Source organism: Pseudophryne corroboree, chromosome 10 (genome assembly GCF_028390025.1).
Source record: "Pseudophryne corroboree isolate aPseCor3 chromosome 10, aPseCor3.hap2, whole genome shotgun sequence".
NCBI lineage: Eukaryota > Metazoa > Chordata > Amphibia > Anura > Myobatrachidae > Pseudophryne > Pseudophryne corroboree.
Window position 1 is genome coordinate 101,404,829 of NC_086453.1, and position 14,579 is coordinate 101,419,407.

The 14,579-nt window shown below is 50.0% G+C and overlaps 1 protein-coding gene across 2 annotated transcripts in view; it reads right to left on the minus strand.

The window, feature by feature from the left end:
- The window catches only part of LIG1 (DNA ligase 1), a 359,710-nt gene that overhangs the window by 151,477 nt on the left and 193,654 nt on the right, over nt 1-14,579 (minus strand). The gene's annotated exons all lie outside the window — the stretch shown is intronic.

Here is a 14,579-nt window from a genome sequence, read left to right on the forward strand (position 1 = left end):
GCTGACAAGGCGACCGATACTATATAGTGTGTAGGCTGCGGAGACTGGAGCAGGCAACAGATCACCGAGACAGACAGCCCAGCACACTATCAGCGTGGCGGCAGTGTGGAAACCGGAGGGATCCTAGCACCGCCGCGGGACACTGTTCTGGCAGTAGAAATTGTGTAGGATGAGGCATTGGAGGGCATAGCAGCGATGGTGGGAGGCAGTGTAGGCATGGCAGTGAAGCCCACGCTCTTTTCCTTAAAGTAAAGTTCAGCAATGGTAGTAGCTTGCCATTTCAAAAATGTTGCAGTAGCACCATTTTTGAAATTCAAGCCATGGCTAGCCAATTGCGTTTCACGGCAGCATCGCCCTGCCCCCTTGTGCCGGGTAACATTAGCCAGTACAAGGCAGCAGGTGTCAGTCCGACATCAGAGGAGAGAGGAAGAGTTCCTGAAAATGGAAGACGCCGTGGAAGTCCTGGATCAGCGGCAGCCATGCAAAAGTATTTAAAGCCGGCTATTGCCCGCCCCGGGTGTCATATTTTAAATTTTAATATTTTTTTTACAGGGGCCCTTTAATAATTCTCCAAGTAGCAGCATGCAGTGGAGGCATGCTGGGACCTGCAGTGCTCCTGTAAAAGACAAAGTAGCCCCTGCTTCAGGTGCCCTGAAGAGGGGGGAACTTCTTTATTTGGGGGGGGAGGGTGGTCCCACTTCCATGGCCTGGGCTAAGCTAACTAGTTAGGGTGGAAGAATGCTTCGGCCACGAGATCCCGTCAAATGTGTTCCCTGGCTGTAGCATTACCCCCCTGCTATTAGAGCCTGGTGCTGGTTCTGAAGATATGGGGGACCCCTACTCATTTTGTTCCCCATATTTTCAGAACCAGGGCCAGTTCCAAGAACCCGATGCTGGTTCTGAAAATAAGGGGGACCCCTACACATTTTGTTGCCCGTAGTTTTTAGATCAGAGATTGGGGCTGGTTATGCTTTTTAGGGGAACCCACTTTTTTTTTTTTTTACCATAATAATTAATTACATTCCCCACTAATAAATCCCCCTACTCCCACAGACAAATTAATTTTTTCAGCAAAAAGTTCAGCAGAGACAGGTTGGTCTGCTGAAAAATTGGACAAGTGTGTAGCAAGGACTGGCTATAGAATCTGCAAGCAGGTCTGCAGTAGGATTGTATAAACAGTCTGATCTGCTGAGGATTGGATAAGTGTGTACCCAGCTTTAGATGCAGAAAGTATTTGACTTGGTTTTCATACACTTCATACACCAGATTCTGACACAATGTCTAAGTGATTTATGGATTATGCTCTGCCAACAAGGATTGGCTATACAGAAGAACAGATACTTTGTTGCGGGCTTCTTTCTGAAACACAGAATTTGACGGCAGAAAAGAACTTGGTCCATCTAGTCTGCCCATGTACACTCACATACTAGGGTTCATATTTTTCTTTGGAGCCAATTAGCCTACCAGTATATTTTTGGATTGTGGGAGGAAACCCACACAAGCACGGGGTGAATATACAAACTCCACACAGTTAGGGCCAGGGTGGGAATCGAACCCATGACCTCAGTGCTGTGAGGCAGTAATACTAACCATTACACCAGTGTGACAGGCTGGTGAAACTCATGGGAGCTTAGGCTTACAGCAGCATAAGTGAATAGTTGGACAAAAAGGCTGAGGACTCCTGAAACATCATTATGAGCAATCTTAGCCTATCACCTTGGTTAGTGGAGACATGTGGGTTTTTAGAAGTGAAAATGTTGCCCATTGCAACTACAGTCCAGTTATTTTCTACTAGGAGGTGCTAGATATCAGAATTTTGGTACTTACCGATAAATCACTTTCTCCGATTCCACAGGGGCCACTGGAGTGCAGATACAATGGGGAAATAGTAGGCAGTAACTGGCACTTTGAATTTATAACCATGTGACTAGCTCCTCCCCTACTATGTCCCCCCTCCAAGCCAGTCTAGTTAAAACTTTGCCCGAGGAGAGCTGGAAAAGACCATCACCAAAGTAGAGGAGGTTCGCTAAGTCAACTATAACAGGATAACCCCAAGGAAACCTGGAAACATAGTGAGAGGGTAACCGGAACAATACACGCAGGCGCACAGTGACCTGCAACCCGATAAGTGAAGTAAGAGGAACAGCACTGGGTGGGCGTCCAGTGGCCCCTATGGAATCGGAGAAAGGGATTTATCGGTAAGTACCAAAATCCTGATTTCTCCTTCACCCACTAGGGACCACTGGAGTGCAGATACAATGGGGACGTCCCATAGCTCCCAAGACGGGAGGGAGAGCGCTGAGAGTCCTGCAAAACCGCTCGGCTAAACTGTGACCCAGAGGCCGCAAAAGTGTCAAGACTGTAAAAAGTGACAAACGTATGAAGGCCCGACCAAGCGGCTTCGCGATATAAAGTAGTCACGGAAACCCCGTGGCCGGCCGCCCCCGAAGGTCCCCCTGAGCGTGTGGAGTGCGCCGAAATAGAATACGGAGGCTCTCAAGCAACTGCCAAATTAGCCTGTCTGATGGTCAAGCGTATTCAACGGGCCAACCTCTGCTGGGACCCTGGTCATAAAGGACGGGAGCATCGTACAGAACAAAGAATAAACCAGACTGTCGAATAGCCGAAGTCCTCTGTACAGAGAGTAGGAGCACCCTGACAACATCCAAAAGTCACGAATCCGGTGAATCCGCCGAGAGGGCCGAAAACACAACTGGCAGACTTATGTGAAAAGCGGACATCCCCCCTGGAAGAAACGACAGCCGAGTATGAATCTCAGCCTATCCTCAGGGAATATAAGGCAAGAAGGCCGACAAGAAGGAAATAGAGAGAGAAAGAGACCCCTAGCTTCGACACCCATCTGGCCAAAGCCAGAGCCAGGTGAAGGACCACCTTCCAGGTGAGATAATACATCTCCACCAATTCCGGAAATTCAAATAACCGAGACTGCAGAAAAGTGAGAAACAGTATGAGGTCCCCTAGTGCCGCTGGAGGGCGAAAGGAAGGCTGCATTTACAGTACTCCCTGCAAGGAAGTCCGAACTTCCGGCAGCAAGGCTAATTTCCTTTTCGAAGAAAACAGACACAGCAGAGACCTGAAACCCGTGTAAGACTGAACAGAGAAAAGGACCCTGTTGAAGCAGATCGTCCCACAGAGAAAGGAGCCAAGGCTCCTCTACTGACAACAGGAGCAGGGTGGATTTCCAAGGCCTGCGCGGCCAATCTGGAGTCACCGGGAGAACTAGTGCACATTCTCCCTTTATGCTTTGCAGAAATTGAGGTAAGAACAGGAAAGTAGGAAAGAAAAACTAACCAGAAGTACCACGGAGTCGTTGAGGGCATCCACGGCTACTGTCGCCAGGGCTCTCGTTCGAGAGTAGTAAAGGGGCAGTTGAAGAGTCAGTCGAAAAGCCATGAGGTCGATCCGAGGTCTCCACCAACAGCGGACCAGCTGACGAAACTCCGGGGAATGTCCACTCACCTGGGTGCCCTACCTGGCGTGGAATGAAGATTCTTGTCCTCTGCTCAGAGGATGATGTAGGTGACCTCTCTCAGTGCCACAACGGCTTAAGAGAGAGATACTGGTCCTGAGGAAGGGAAAAATCCTCTGACGGACCATGTTGAGAAACAAGTAAAAAACTGTACTAGGAGCATAAATGAGACCTGTGTATTCTGTACAGCGAATAGAAGAAAAGCCCGATGAGGAAACTCAATGGGAACCAGTAAGCAGGCATCCCCAATGACTAAGGACACCTAAACCCCGTTTGCTCCAACTAGCAATCACACAATGAAGGGATTATAAATTCAGAATAGGCCTGGCCGAGCTAACTGGCTTCGGTACGAGAAAAAACAAAGTACAGAGAAATTGCCCCGTTTCTAATGATGTGCAGAAACAGGGATCAGCACCATTGCAGACAGAAGCATTTGGAATGCCGCCTGCAGTACGACTCTCTTGTTGTCGGAAACCGGCAAACCCGTGGTGAGGAAACACTGAGGCGGATGGGACTCCAAAATAATAAGATTTTACTCACCGGTAAATCTATTTCTCGTAGTCCGTAGTGGATGCTGGGAACTCCAAAAGGACCATGGGGAATAGCGGCTCCGCAGGAGACTGGGCACAACTAAAAGAAAGCTTTTAGACTACCTGGTGTGCACTGGCTCCTCCCACTATGACCCTCCTCCAAGCCTCAGTTAGGATACTGTGCCCGGAAGAGCTGACACAATAAGGAAGGATTTTGAATCCCGGGTAAGACTCATACCAGCCACACCAATCACACGGTATAACTCGTGATACCATATCCAGTTAACAGTATAAAACATAACTGAGCCTCTCAACAGATGGCTCATAACAATAACCCTTTAGTTAACAATAACTATGTACAAGTATTGCAGACAATCCGCACTTGGGATGGGCGCCCAGCATCCACTACGGACTACGAGAAATAGAATTATCGGTAAGTAAATTCTTATTTTCTCTGACGTCCTAGTGGATGCTGGGAACTCCGTAAGGACCATGGGGATTATACCAAAGCTCCCAAACGGGCGGGAGAGTGCGGATGACTCTGCAGCACCGAATGAGAGAACTCAAGGTCCTCCTCAGCCAGGGTATCAAATTTGTAGAATTTAGCAAACGTGTTTGCCCCTGACCAAGTTGCAGCTCGGCAAAGTTGTAAAGCCGAGACCCCTCGGGCAGCCGCCCAAGATGAGCCCACTTTCCTTGTGGAATGGGCTTTTACTGATTTAGGATGCGGCAATCCAGCCGCAGAATGCTCCAGCTGAACTGTGCTACAAATTCAGCGAGCAATAGTCTGCTTAGAAGCAGGAGCACCTATTTTGTTGGGTGCCTACAGGATAAAAAGCGAGTCAGTTTTCCTGACTCCAGCCGTCCTGGAAATATAAATTTTTAAGGCCCTGACTACGTCCAGTAACTTGGAATCTTCCAAGTTCCTAGTAGCCGCAGGCACTACAATAGGTTGGTTCAAGTGAAAAGCTGATACCACCTTAGGGAGAAACTAGGGACGAGTCCTCAATTCTGCCCTATCCATATGGAAAATCAGATAAGGGCTTTTACATGACAAAGCCGCCAATTCTGACACACGCCTGGCCGAAGCCAAGGCCAATAACATGACCACTTTCCACGTGAGATATTTCAAATCCACAGTTTTAAGTGGCTCAAACCAATGTGATTTTAGGAAACTCAACACCACGTTGAGATCCCAAGGTGCCACAGGAGGCACAAAAGGGGGCTGAATATGCAGCACTCCCTTTACAAATGTCTGAACTCCAGGCAGTGAAGCCAGTTCTTTCTGGAAGAAAATCGACAGAGCCGAAATCTGGACCTTAATGGAACCCAAGTTTAGGCCCATAGTCACTCCTGACTGTAGGAAGTGCAGAAAACGACCCAGCTGAAATTCCTCTGTTGGGGCCTTCCTGGCCTCACACCACGCAACATATTTTCGCCAAATACGGTGATAATGGTTTGCGGTTACTTCTTTCCTGGTTTTTATCAGCGTAGGAATGACTTCCTCCGGAATGCCCTTTTCCTTTAGGATCCGGAATTCAACCGCCATGCCGTCAAACGCAGCCGCGGTAAGTCTTGGAACAGACAGGGCCCCTGCTGTAGCAGATCCTGTCTGAGCGGTAGAGGCCATGGGTCCTCTGACATCATTTCTTGAAGTTCTGGGTACCAAGCTCTTCTTGGCCCCTCCTGAACCACGAGTATCGTTCTTACTCCTCGTTTTCTTATTATTCTCAGTACCTTTGGTATGAGAGGCAGAGGAGGGAATACATAAACCGGCTGGTACACCCACGGTGTCACTAGAGCGTCCACAGCTATTGCCTGAGGGTCCCTTGACCTGGCGCAATATCTAGTTTTTTGTTTAGGCGGGACACCATCATGTCCACCTGTGGCCTTTCCCAACGGTTTACCAACAATTGGAAGACTTTTGGATGAAGTCCCCACTCTCCCGGGTGTAGGTCGTGTCTGCTGAGGAAGTCTGCTTCCCAGTTGTCCACTCCCGGAATGAACACTGCTGACAGTGCTAAGACGTGATTTTCCGCCCATCGGAGAATCCTTGTGGCTTCTGTTATCGCCATCCTGCTTCTTGTGCCTCCCTGTCGGTTTACATGGGCGACTGCCGTGATGTTGTCTGATTGGATCAGTACCGGCTGGTTTTGAAGCAGAGGCCTTGCCAGACTTAGGGCATTGTAAATGGCCCTCAGTTCCAGAATATTTATGTGTAGGGACGACTGCTGACTTGACCAAAGTCCTTGGAAATTTCTACCCTGTGTGACTGCCCCCCAGCCTCGAAGGCTGGCATCCGTGGTTACCAGGACCCAGTCCTGTTTGCCGAATCTGCGGCCCTCTTGAAGATGAGCACTCTGCAGCCACCACAGTAGAGATAACCCTGTCTCCAAGGACCAGGGTATCAGCCGATGCATCTGAAGATGCGATCCCGACCACTTGTCCAAGAGGTCCCACTGAAAGGTTCTTGCATGGAACCTGCCGAATGGAATTTTGCTTCGTAAGAAGCTACCATTTTTCCCAGGACTCGTGTGCAGTGATGCACCGATACCTGTTTTGGTTTCAGGAGGTCTCTGACTAGAGATGACAGCTCCTTGGCTTTCTCCTGCGGGAGAAACACTTTTTTCTGTTCTGTGTCCAGAACCATCCCCAGGAACCGTAGGCGTGTGGTAGGAACCAGCTGTGACTTTGGAATGTATAGAATCCATCCGTGCTGTTGTAGCACTTCCCGAGATAGTGCTACTCTGACCAACAACTGCTCCTTGGACCTCGCCTTTATAAGGAGATCGTCCAAGTACGGGATAATTAAAACTCCCTTTTTTCAAAGGAGTATCATCATTTCTGCCATTACCTTGGTAAAGACCCTCGGTGCCGTGGACAGTCCAAACGGCAGTGTTTGGAATTGGTAATGGCAATCCTGTACCACAAATCCGAGGTACTCCTGGTGAGGATGGTAAATGGGGACATGTAGGTAAGCATCCTTGCACAGCCTCCCTGCCTGAGGGAGTTGTCGGCAAGGCAGATTTGAGGAAACGGCGGGGGGGAGACGCCTCGAATTCCAGCTTGTACCCCTGAGATACTACTTGAAGGATCCAGGGATCCACCTGTGAGCGAGCCCGCTGATCGCTGAAATTTTTGAGGCGGCCCCCCACCGTACCTGGCTACGCCTGTGGAGCCCCCGCGTCATGCGGTGGACTCAGAGGAAGCGGGGAAAGAATTTTGATTCTGGGAACTGGCTGACTGGTGCAGCTTTTTCCCCCTTCCCTCGTCTCTGTGCAGAAAGGAAGCGCCTTTGACCCGCTTGCTTTTCTGAAGCCGAAAGGACTGTACCTGATAATACAGTGCTTTCTTAGGCTGTGAGGAAACCTGAGGTAAAAATTTTTCTTCCCAGCTGTTGCTGTGGATACGAGGTCCCAGAGACCATCCCCAAACAATTCCTCACCCTTATAAGGCTCTATGTGCCTTTTAAAGTCAGCATCACCTGTCCAGTGTCGGGTCTCTAATACTCTCCTGACAGAATGGACATTGCATTAATTCTGGATGCCAGCCGGCAAAATATCCCTCTGTGCATCCCTCATATATAAGACGACGTCTTTAATATGCTCTTATGTTCGCAAAATAGTATCCCTGTTTGACAGGGTCACAGACCACGCTGCAGCAGCACTATCTGCAGGTCTCAGTCTAGTACCCGAGTGTGTAAATACAGACTTCAGGATAGCCTCCTGCCTTTTATCAGCAGGTACCTTCAAAGTGGCCGTATCCTAAGACGGCCGTGCCACCTTTTTTGACAAACGTGTGAGCGCCTTATCCACCCTAGGGGATATCTCCCAGCGTAACTTATCCTCTGGCGGGAAAGGGTACGCCATCAGTAACTTTTTAGAAATTACCAGTTTCTTATCGGGGGAACCCACGCTTCTTTACACACTTCATTCATTCATCTGATGGGGGAACCAAACACTGGCTGCTTTTTCTCCCCAAACATAAAACCCTTTTTTAGTGGTACTTGGGTTAATGTCAGAAATGTGTAACACATTTTTTATTGCCGGGATCATGTAACGGATGTTCCTAGTGGATTGTGTATATGTCTCAACCTCGTCGACACTGGAGTCAGACTCCGTGTCGACATCTGTGTCTGCCATCTGAGGGAGCGGGCGTTTTTGAGCCCCTGATGGCCTTTGAGACGCCTGGGCAGGCGCGGGCTGAGAAGCCAGCTGTCCCACAGCTGTTACGTCATCCAGCCTTTTATGTAAGGAGTTGACACTGTCGGTTTATACCTTCCACCTATCCATCCACTCTGGTGTCGGCCCCACAGGGGGCGACATCACATTTATTGGCATCTGCTCTGCCACCACATAAGCCTCCTCATCAAACGTGTCGACACAGCCGTACCGACACACCGCACACACACAGGGAATGTTCTGACTGAGGACAGGACCCCACACAGCCCTTTGGGGAGACAGAGAGAGAGTATGCCAGCACACACCAGAGCGCTATATAATTTAGGGATTAACACTATATTGAGTGAATTTTTCCCAATAGCTGCTTGTATATACAATATTGCGCCTAAATTTAGTGCCCCCCCTCTCTTTTTAACCCTTTGAGCCTGAAAACTACAGGGGAGAGCCTGGGGAGCTGTCTTCCAGCTGCACTGTGAAGAGAAAATGGCGCCAGTGTGCTGAGGGAAATAGCTCCGCCCCTTTTTAGCGGACTTTTCTCACGCTTTTTTATGGATTCTGGCAGGGGTATTAATCACATATATAGCCTCTGGGGCTATATATTGTGATATATTTGCCAGCCAAGGTGTTTTTATTGCTGCTCAGGGCGCCCCCCCCCAGCGCCCTGCACCCTCAGTGACCGGAGTGTGAAGTGTGTATGAGGAGCAATGGCGCACAGCTGCAGTGCTGTGCGCTACCTTGGTGAAGACTGATGTCTTCTGCCGCCGATTTTCCGGACCTCTTCTTGCTTCTGGCTCTGTAAGGGGGACGGCGGCGCGGCTCCGGGAACGAACACCAAGGCCAGTTCCATGCGGTCGATCCCTCTGGAGCTAATGGTGTCCAGTAGCCTAAGAAGCCCAAGCTAGCTGCAAGCAGGTAGGTTCGCTTCTTCTCCCCTTAGTCCCTCGATGCAGTGAGCCTGTTGCCAGCAGGTCTCATTGTAAAATAAAAAACCTAATAAAAACTTTCTTTCTAGGAGCTCAGGAGAGCCCCTAGTGTGCATCCAGCTCGGCCGGGCACAGAAATCTAACTGAGGCTTGGAGGAGGGTCATAGTGGGAGGAGCCAGTGCACACCAGGTAGTCTAAAAGCTTTCTTTTAGTTGTGCCCAGTCTCCTGCGGAGCCGCTATTCCCCATGGTCCTTTCGGAGTTCCCAGCATCCACTAGGACGTTAGAGAAAAAGTATGAAACCGCAAGTGATGAGAAAACCTAACCCAAACATACCCAGGCCTCCCAGAAAAACCACAAACATGCGCCCACCCTGGGATCTCCCAGATGGCAGGGAGGCCCGACCTGCGGTGGATGTGTTGGAGAACCTACAATCAGACCAGTCCGAGGTTGTTGAACCTCTGCCTCGGCCTCTTACTCCGAAATCCCCTGGTGACGGAGGCACCACCCCTGTCATGGACTCAAAACCTGGAAGAGGCACGGACGGATCGAAAGGAATGACCGGTACCGGGGAACGTGAAGTGTCTAGTTCCGACTCCTTTACCTGCAGCACCAGACGAACTGCTGTAAAACGCGCCTCGATACTGTAACATGGTGGTTAGCAATCTCCTTATAGAAACCTGGAGAGTAGAAATGTCTGGTTAACAGTGACATTACCTGCATAAGGTGAGCTGTTCAAACAGTAGTGCGCTGCAGCTGCGTTGAGGGCTAAGCAGATGGTTCCACCGCACAAACCTCACATAACAGGGAATTATCTGACTGTCCTGGGTGTTACGTTTAGTTAAACGAAAAGAGAAAAGGAGGGCTAAAGAAGTGTAGCCCTATGTAATCCATGCACTATAACGTGCAGTGACAGGCACGTTTCCCTTCTCTGTCTTCAGAATAGCCACAGCGGCTATTTGGCTGATGCCACACATTACACAGATTACAAACAGCATTAGTACAAAGTGAAACAAAGGAATAATAAAGGGAAGGCAATACCCGCCCTGTATGTAGTGTACTGCTAAATTAGGAACAGGTGCAATACATGTTTCTCGTAAGCTCCGCTGGTTGCCCAAAATGGTGGCCAGCCTGTGAGAAAAGTTGGGGAAAATTTGTTGCGACGAGGTGAAGTTATGTGGGACAAGAACCAAGGTCTGTACCTGGATGTCCCTGCTATTATAATAAATCGCGGTGGAGTTGTGAGCCGCAGCCGGCTGTAACTGTCACCCCTTGGACAATGGGGCACTGGGTATAAGCCCCCCCCCCCCCCCCCCCGCTATGGCGCCTATATTTAAAATCAACGGCGCTAGCGCAGGGCAAGGGAATGGTGTGAAGTTACAGCAAAGTGCTATCACTGTAAAATTTAATAGTTTGTACTTGGGCTTAACCCAGGTTTCATTCTAGTAACTGTCTCAGCCGTTCCTACCTTATCTTGTCTGAAAAAAGCCTTCACAGCAAACAGCGGACTCCGGGTAGAGGAAATGGCCGCCAGCGCGTGCAGAGCTGCCGGGGCAGCCGGGAGCTGAGGCCCTCTTTCGTGATTAAGCTCCGCCCCCCGCATTATGTCGCCCATTTTAAATTCAACCAGCTCCAGCGCAATCATAGCGGGGAGCGGGTGATGCTGAACCCGCTGTGTAGAGCAGGATTAAGCACCCCCTCCCCCGCTATGGTGCGCAATTTAAAACGGACAACCTCCAGCGTCCCGCATCCCCCGCCGCCAAAGTGCTGCTGAACCCGTTGTGCAGAGCGTGATTAAGCACCCCCCCCCCGTTATGGCGCCCAATTAAAAAGTTACCAACTCCAGCGCCCTGTAACCCCCGCCGGCAAAGTGAGCCGGGGAGCTGGGGGATGCCGAACCCGCCGTGCAGAGCGAGAACAAGCTCCGCCCCCTCTGTAATGGTGGCGAGTTTGAAACTGAATAGGCACATCTGCTTAAGTGCTGGGTTTTTTTTGCGGGAAGAGTGTAATGTGCAGTGGCAATTATTGGTTCAGAGCAGGTTTTGAACCCAGGTCTGCGCATAGATGTCTATTAAGCACAGAGCCATTCTCTCAGCAGCCAGCAACCTCAAGCTGTTATTTTCTGTAATAAGAGCATTATAGGATCTTTGTGTACTCACCGCTGCTGCTTCTATGGAATGATGGGGTGGCCCTGACACGCGCCGCACGCAGCGGTGTCCGGCCACTCATACTCACCGCTGCCGTGCTGCCAGGATCTTCTGCCGACGGAGCGGCCCCAACACGCGCCACACGCAGCGGTGTCCGGCCAGTCTCCGGAGAGCTAGTGTCTCCTTCAGCCGGGCCCCATCCCGAGCCGCACACAGCTGCGATGGGACCCCGCTGGCAGCTCCGCAGTGTAGACTGGCAGTGGCAGAGCTGCCAGTCTGTGAGTGTAAGAAAGTATAATAAAAAAATAAAATAAAAAAAATAAGAATTTACTTACCGATAATTCTATTTCTCATAGTCCGTAGTGGATGCTGGGGACTCCGTAAGGACCATGGGGAATAGCGGCTCCGCAGGAGACTGGGCACATCTAAAGAAAGCTTTAGGACTATCTGGTGTGCACTGGCTCCTCCCCCTATGACCCCCCTCCAAGCCTCAGTTAGGATACTGTGCCCGGACGAGCGTACACAATAAGGAAGGATTTTGAATCCCGGGTAAGACTCATACCAGCCACACCAATCACACCGTATAACCTGTGATCTGAAACCAGTTAACAGCATGATAACAGAGGAACCTCTGAAAGATGGCTCACAACAATAATAACCCGATTTTTGTAACAATAACTATGTACAAGTATTGCAGACAATCCGCACTTGGGATGGGCGCCCAGCATCCACTACGGACTATGAGAAATAGAATTATCGGTAAGTAAATTCTTATTTTCTCTAACGTCCTAAGTGGATGCTGGGGACTCCGTAAGGACCATGGGGATTATACCAAAGCTCCCAAACGGGCGGGAGAGTGCGGATGACTCTGCAGCACCAAATGAGAGAACTCCAGGTCCTCCTCAGCCAGGATATCAATTTTGTATAATTTTACAAACGTATTTGCTCCTGACCAAGTAGCTGCTCGGCAAAGTTGTAAAGCCGAGACCCCTCGGGCAGCCGCCCAAGATGAGCCCACCTTCCTTGTGGAGTGGGCATTTACAGATTTTTGGCTGTGGCAGGCCTGCCACAGAATGTGCAAGCTGAATTGTACTACAAATCCAACGAGCAATAGTCTGCTTAGAAGCAGGAGCACCCAGCTTGTTGGGTGCATACAGGATAAACAGCGAGTCAGATTTCCTGACTCCAGCACTCCTGGAAACATATTTTCAGGGCCCTGACAACGTCTAGCAACTTGGAGTCCTCCAAGTCCCTAGTAGCCGCAGGCACCACAAATAGGTTGGTTCAGGTGAAACGCTGAAACCACCTTAGGGAGAAACTGAGGACGAGTCCTCAATTCCGCCCTGTCCGAATGGAACATCAGATAAGGGCTTTTTCAGGATAAAGCCGCCAATTCTGACACGCGCCTGGCCCAGGCCAGGGCCAACAGCATGACCACTTTCCATGTGAGATATTTTAACTCCACAGATTTAAGTGGTTCAAACCAATGTGACTTTTGGAACCCAAAACTACATTGAGATCCCAAAGTGCCACTGGAGGCACAAAAGGAGGCTGTATATGCAGTACCCCTTTTACAAACGTCTGAACTTCAGGGACTGAAGCTAGTTCTTTTTTGGAAGAAAATTGACAGGGCCGAAATTTGAACCTTAATGGACCCCAATTTCAGGCCCATAGACACTCCTGTTTGCAGGAAATGTAGGAATCGACCCAGTTGAATTTCCACAGTCGGGCCTTACTGGCCTCGCACCACGCAACATATTTTCGCCAATTGCGGTGATAATGTTTTTGCGGTTACATCCTTCCTGGCTTTGATCAGGATAGGGATGACTTCATCCGGAATGCCTTTTTTCCTTCAGGATCCGGCGTTCAACCGCCATGCCGTCAAACGCAGCCGCGGTAAGTCTTGGAACAGACAGGGTCCTTGCTGGAGCAGGTCCCTTCTTAGAGGTAGAGGCCACGGATCCTCCGTGAGCATCTCTTGAAGTTCCGGTTACCAAATCCTTCTTGGCCAATCCGGAGCCACGAATATAGTGCTTACTCCTCTCCATCTTATCAATCTCAGTACCTTGGGTATGAGAGGCAGAGGAGGGAACACATACCCTGACTGGTACACCCACGGTGTTACCAGAGCGTCTACAGCTATTGCCTGAGGGTCCCTGGACCTGGCGCAATACCTGTCGAGTTTTTCCCAACGGTTTATAATCATGTGGAAGACTTCTGGGTGAAGTCCCCACTCTCCCGGGTGGAGGTCGTGCTGAGGAAGTCTGCTTCCCAGTTGTCCACTCCCGGAATGAATACTGCTGACAGTGCTATCACATGATTTTCCGCCCAGCGAAGAATCCTTGCAGCTTCTGCCATTGCCCTCCTGCTTCTTGTGCCACCCTGTCTGTTTACGTGGGTGACTGCCGTGATGTTGTCCGAATGGATCAACACCAGCTGACCTTGAAGCAGAGGTCTTGCTAAGCTTAGAGCATTGAAAATGTCCCTTAGCTTCAGGATATTTATGTGAAGTGATGTCTCCAGGCTTGACCATAAGTCCTGGATATTCCTTCCCTGTGTGACTGCTCCCCAGCCTCGCAGGCTGGCATCCGTGGTTACCAGGACCCAGTCCTGAATGCCGAATCTGCGGCCCTCTAGAAGATGAGCACTCTGCAACCACCACAGGAGGGACACCCTTGTCCTTGGTGACAGGGTTATCCGCTGATGCATCTGAAGATGCGACCCGGACCATTTGTCCAGCAGGTCCCACTGGAAAGTTCTTGCGTGGAATCTGCCGAATGGGATTGCTTCGTAGGAAGCCACCATTTTACCCAGAACCCTTGTGCATTGATGCACTGAGACTTGGCTCGGTTTTAGGAGGTTCCTGACTAGCTCGGATAACTCCCTGGCTTTCTCCTCTGGGAGAAACACCTTTTTCTGGACTGTGTCCAGGATCATCCCTAGGAACAGAAGACACGTCGTCGGAACCAGGTGCGATTTTGGAATATTGAGAATCCAACCGTGCTGCAGCAACACTACCTGAGATAGTGCTACACCGACCTCCAACTGTTCCCTGGATCTTACCCTTATCAGGGAATCGTCCAAGTAAGGGATAACTAAAATTCCCTTCCTTTGAAGGAATATCATCATTTCGGCCATTACCTTGGTAAAGACCCGGGGTGCCGTGGACCATCCATACGGCAGCGTCTGAACTGATAGTGACAGTTCTGTACCATAAACCTGAGGTACCCTTGGTGAGAAGGGTAAATTTTGACATGAAGGTAAGCATCCTTGATGTCCCGAGACATCATGTAGTCCCCTTCTTCCAG